Source organism: Phyllostomus discolor, chromosome 3 (assembly GCF_004126475.2).
Source record: "Phyllostomus discolor isolate MPI-MPIP mPhyDis1 chromosome 3, mPhyDis1.pri.v3, whole genome shotgun sequence".
In the NCBI taxonomy this organism is placed as follows: Eukaryota; Metazoa; Chordata; class Mammalia; order Chiroptera; family Phyllostomidae; genus Phyllostomus; species Phyllostomus discolor.
This window is the reverse complement of record NC_040905.2, coordinates 19080013-19086065: the sequence shown is the minus strand read 5'-3', so window position 1 is coordinate 19086065 and position 6053 is coordinate 19080013. Positions and strand designations below refer to the sequence as shown.

The 6053-nt window shown below is 33.2% G+C and overlaps 1 non-coding gene and 1 pseudogene across 1 annotated transcript; one reads left to right on the top strand and one right to left on the bottom strand.

Annotated features, from left to right (window-relative positions):
• The first annotated feature begins 277 nt into the window (after positions 1-277).
• LOC114503920 lies at positions 278-4572 on the top strand (annotated as a pseudogene).
• LOC114514179 lies at positions 3219-3347 on the bottom strand. Its single transcript, XR_003685926.1, has one exon. It is a non-coding gene; the product is annotated as a small nucleolar RNA SNORA63 (small nucleolar RNA).
• Positions 4573-6053: the final 1481 nt, after the last annotated feature.

Genomic DNA, 6053 nt, shown 5'->3' with positions numbered 1-6053 from the left:
ATTTAACCAGGTATATTATCATGTCATAAAATTAATTGCCATTCTTCTGCCCTCAAACATTATTATTCATGATGTCTGGCATTTATTTATACAGCCAGTCAAACATTATAATATTTTCCCAGATATCATGCCACTGCATATGAAAAGTTGAAACAGATACAACCTAAATAATATGACACCGTAATAGTATATTTTGGATACAGTAAAGGTTTGGATTAAAGAAAGAGCAGAAATAGTAAACCATTGTTATGTGAGATATTTCCAACAGGATTTGTCGATGAATTGGATTGTAGGAAAAAAGGAAATAAAGGTATTAAAAGTGACTTTTTTTATTTTGCACCTTGGAGTACAGTAGTGCCCATTACTAAAGTACTGGGAAGGCTGGAAGAACAGTGAAAACTGAATGGTGGAAAAGTGTAGAAAGCTTTCTGCTGCCCTGAATTTTGGCATCTAAGTGTATATTTCAAGTAGGCAGAAACAGAAATTTAAATTTCTGTTTTAAATTTAAAATATACATTTAAGAGACCTCTTTACGGCCATTAGCCTTTATGAGACATTATAGTGAACCAAGCCCAAAACCTAGTCCTTCAAAATTAGGAGTTCTACCAATGAAGACAAAATAGGAAAGAAAAGGAATTATAAAAAATGACCATAGGATCAGTAGAAAAATATGGTGTTGACAATTTTTTAAAGTAGCTTTACTGAATGCATAAAGAAGAGAAAATCTCTTTTACATTCAATAAAATTGGATGTTTTCTATTAGATGTAAAACTTTTTAAGTTTTTATAATACTCCTGAAAACAAAAGCACTGCCCTTCTAAAAGAATAGTTGGTATCTGTTCCCTCTGAGCAAGGCACTATTTACAAATAAATAATGGAATAAATATGGAGAAGTGTAATCAATTGGAACTGAAAAGCTTCACTTGATTTAAAGAAAAAAGGTAAAACAATAAAGATAATCAAGAGATATTTTACAAGGGAAATTTTGTGTAATTGCTTGCTGTTGAAATAGTAATACCATTATTTATTTTTTACATTACAATACATAATACACCATTTTCAAGGGTGTCAAAACTTTTGGCATCTCTGGACCACAATGGAAGAAGAAGAGTTGTTTTGGGCCACACATTAAATATATTGTGAAAGGTAACCACAAAAAAAATCTCATAATGTTTTAAGTAAACTTACAATTTTGTGTTGGGCTGCATTCATAGCCGTCCATGCTCCCCTCAGGGTGCAGTTTGGACACTCTTGTTAGATGTTTGAAAATTGAACCTAAGTTAGATGTACTCAGACACGGCAAACTTTTCTGTACATATTGATATTATAATCATGTCTAATGTGTTGAGAGAATAATCCAGTTATATAATAGTACACACACTATATTAGAAATATTATAAATAAGAATAAATGCATGCACTTGTATTTTTGTATACACGCACATGGACACATTTAGAGTTCTACTTCTCTTTGAATGGTCTTTCTTGCCTCAACCCCCAAACTCAGATTAAAAAAAAATAACGTTTTAGTTCTTTGACTTTCCTGCCTTTTCCTGTTGCTGATGATGTACATTTTTCTACCTTCCTATTCCCTTTAGAATCCAGCTATCTAATGTACAAATATGGTTAGTGGTGGTAAATGCAACCAATTGTTCTCTGTTAATTCATTAGCTAGATAATGTGTTACCTCTCCAAGGAAATGTACTGCCTAACTCTCTGTATGCATCTCCTACAAAAAGCACACTGGGGAAAGCACTAATGATGGGAATTTAAAAAGATCCAACTGGGAGTTAATTTATTCAAGGGAGACTTCTTAGAGTCCTTTAAATCACAGTAATAGAGTAGCTGCTTGCTCCAATAATGCATAAATCAGTCCCATATGCTACAAGTTGCTCAAAGAATGGGAATACGTTGTTTGATTTTTTCCTAAGGATGAGAGCAAACTAAATGCTTTTGTTATTATTGGTGGCAATGTTTTTCACTATCAAGATTTTAATAAATAGAATTAGATTTGAAATTTTAATGATACAGTAGATTTTAAATAGATGCCTTTCTTTTTATAATCATGTGTAATGATCTATGCAGCGTGGCTAAATATAGAATGGAAAATAGCCTTCTGTAATTGAAGTTTGATTAATAGGTAACCTATAATCACCCTCATGGTTTAAGACTTGGCTGTATTAATTATTATTTGAGAAGAATGGGTCAATAGAAGGATGATGGTTATATTAATAGTCTTATTTTACTGTATATGTTTCCTAATTGCTGTATTTCCGCTACTTTCAGAACTTCAATCATCATTTCTATGCAAATTATCCCTCATCTGAATTCAGGGAATTTTATTTTTCAAACTGTGCCTGGATAATCCATTTATATGTCTCACCAGAAACTTATGCACAATACCGATAAAACTCATAATATTATGTTTTTTAATATAGCTTTATTTAGCATACCAAAAATATAAAAACAAAAAAATCTTACCTAGTATAAACATAAAAATAGTTAAATGTCATAATTTAATGAAAGACCAAGTATTTTAAAATGTGAAATATTATAATAAAATATAAGCTATTTACACAGAACCAAGTTAAAGCAACCTCCGCAGTTATCATATGAGATTGTCAATCTTGAGGTCACGATTAACAATGAATCAAACACAGCATCAGTATTTATACTTTTAAAAGGAAAATAAGCAATCAGTTTACTTTAAACAGATACAATTCACTGTGACATTCAAAGCAGGGGAGCAGATAGTATGAGTTCTAGGATTCTAGACATAAACACTGCATGTGGAAGTTTGCAAACCCATCCCATTGGAAGATGTACCATTCAACCCATTCTTTCATTCAGATACGAACTGGTTGACTCAATTTAGTTACTGCTAAAGAAAAGTACTAAATATATTGGCAAAAATAAAGCTTTATTAAAATGATTAAAATATAATGACCAAATATCCCAGTATATATTAGCCTATTCCTCTTCTGCCACCTGCCTCAAAAATATATTTAACTGATTTAGAGGATTTGCAAAGAAATTGCAGACAAGTTGTGACTTTGAATGAATCAGCAGACCATTATTAAGAACATCCAATCAGCAGAATCCTGGATGATAGAAGTTACAAAACATGGAATCAACATTTAAGAAGTTTTACAGCAGCAGTGTGGGAAAGGTTCCAGGTGATGCTACCGTGAATTGCCTTTTTTAAAAAGTTTTAATGATATGTATGAGACCAAATACCCCTGGCTGTTACAGGAGTATAGCAGACAACTATAGTTAAGAAACAACTTTATTTTGAGCAGGAGTAATGACAACATAGCACTTAGCTATATTGTAGTTTGAATCCTGCTTTGATAATACCATGCATCGTAATGATGGCAGACAGAATTATTTACAAACCAATGGGAAAGTTGTTTTACCCAGGGCAATGGAGCTCAAATCCCAAACCTGAAAGAAGAGAATACAAGCCTGTCAGACCTAAATGACCTAATCACTTTTCTGTGACAATCATGATGACAACAACAGGACTAACGGAGGAGACAGCACATCTCTTCTTTGACCTGCTGATTCAGCATGTGCTGCCCCAGCACCATCCACAGAAATAGCAGAGGCAGCCCTAAATGAAAACAACTGGAGAGTAGAGAGTGAACTATGACATATTCCAGCAGATTCAGATATAACTCAGTTCCATTGCCAAGAAAAGCAAGAAGGAAAGCACAGTTTAATAATTCTATTACCAATATACATGCAAGCTGTCACAAAGTGATTTCTCACGAGACTGTAGTTGATCCAGTATCTTTAAGCTGCCGAAATTCCTGTGACAGACAACACTAGGGGGATAGCCAGGGGAAAAAGAGAGTGGGGGTAGATGAAGGTGGGAAAAGGGGGAAGAATGGGGGTGGAAAAAGACTTTACTTGGGGCGAGGGGTGGCACAATGCAGTGTGAAAGTGATGTTTTGTTGAGTTTTACACTCAAACCCTATATGATTTTGTTAACCAATGTTACCTCAATAAATTCAATTTAAAATAAAAATAATGTGTCCATTTTTTTTTTCAAAAATTATCTTTGAATAAGCCAATAGCAGACTGGCTGTCTGTATAAGAACTTATGAAAAGAGCCTCAAAGGAAAGAAAACAAAGTTAAAAATGTATCCCTGGAATCTAAAATACAACTTAGAAGCCAGCAAGAATTCTGGTATGTGTGTATGGGTGCGTGTTTTTTTAATGATGAAGAAATAACTGGAGAGAGTCACACCTTCTTCACTGAGCCCTCTAGAAAAACTGATAGTATATCTACCACCTCCAGGTAAGGGAGACATCTCTATCACTAATTAGGACATGTTACTAAGTGAGGGAAATATTCTAAATTATGCTTTTATAGACTTCTTTTTGAAATATTGGGCTTCAAAAGCTGATGAAAGAAGTTGACCAAATTCAAGTATCAGTTATGTTTTCTATAAATGCCTTAATCAGAGAAAGAGGAAAAATCTTCATGAAACAACTAATCTAGCATTACAGTCAAATGGGATGGCAGAATAAAACATGGACCTGGCCTATAGACATTTTTGAGTAGGATTTAATTTTGTACTCCTTAATGAAGGTTAATGTTCACATAACATCCCAGAGCCAGCAAACTCAAATTTGCCTCCAAAACAAACAAAACACAAGCGCGAACTTTCCAATTATTTGCCAGCTATTTCTTTATTTATGTTTGTTTGTTTGTTTATTTATTTATTTATTTATTTATTATAGTTGTTCAAGTACAGTTGTCTACATTTTCCCACCACCAATTTCCACTACCCCATCCCTACTTCCCACTCTCAATCCCACCCTGTTTGGCTCTGTCAATGGGTCCTTAATACTTGTTCCTTATGTCCCTTCCCTTTCTTCTCCTGTCATCTCCCAATTCTCTCCTCTCTTGTTATGTCATTTTGTTCTTTATTTCCATGTCTCTGGTTATATTTCGCTTGCTGTTCTGTTGATTAGGTTCCACTACAGGTGAGATCATGTGGTATTTGTCTTCACCACCTGGCTTATTTCACTTAACATAATGGTCTCCAGTTCCCATCCATGTTGTCTCGAAGGATAGGGCCTCCTTCTTTCTTTCTACTACAGAGTATTGTTTGTGAATGTAACATACTTTTTTAATCCACTCATTTACTGGTGGGAACTTAGGTTGCTTTCCAGCACTTGGGTATGCCTTTCAATCAATGCAACCCGGAGCCTTCTATCTAGGTCAGACCTCATAAACCATTTTTACTTTGCTTTTGTAATGTTGATGTCCCAGACATGTGGCTATTTATGCAGATGTAATAATAATATGATAAAGTCTTTTTTTTCCATCTTAAACAGACACCTTATAAAACTACAATATGGTAATTTTTGTGATACTTTAAATAAAGAGACCAAATTAAGGAACCATCTTGCTCTTTTCTTTGCAATTAAATCTCTCCCTAACCCATCTTCCTCAGTGATTTTTTTCTTTCTTTGACAATTCTGAATATCTTGCAAAGTGTTCAAATGGATTTAGCTAGCAGACCTAACTCAATTTTGTTTTTTTCTAACAGGGCTAATACTGGCTGCTTGCCCTAGGGCTGTTTGCTCCAAATGAGCTGTAGTGACCACACAGTTCTAAATGTGATGACTGGATTTTTTACTATTGAAATGTGGTCTAAATCTAATAATTTAAAACCACATAAATAGCCACAAAACTATTTATTGTAATGTGCATATTTATATTCAAGAAGCATTAAGTTAATATTTTCAGTGTTTGCAATATTTGATAGTGACTAAAAATATACAACAATAAAATTTTGCAGACAGTGCTTTGACTAGCTTTAAAATATTTAATTTTTAAAATTTAATTATTTGAAAAACTGAAAGATTTCATATTCATTGACAGGAATTGATTTTTGTTATTAACATTTCATGAAATGTGCTGATAAATATTTAGAAGGTCAATCTGTTTTTTTAATATTTAAATTTATTTTAACAATGGTACTTTGTTCTTTTGGTTAAATATTGTAGCATTTACTTCTATATAAGTTATTACTCATT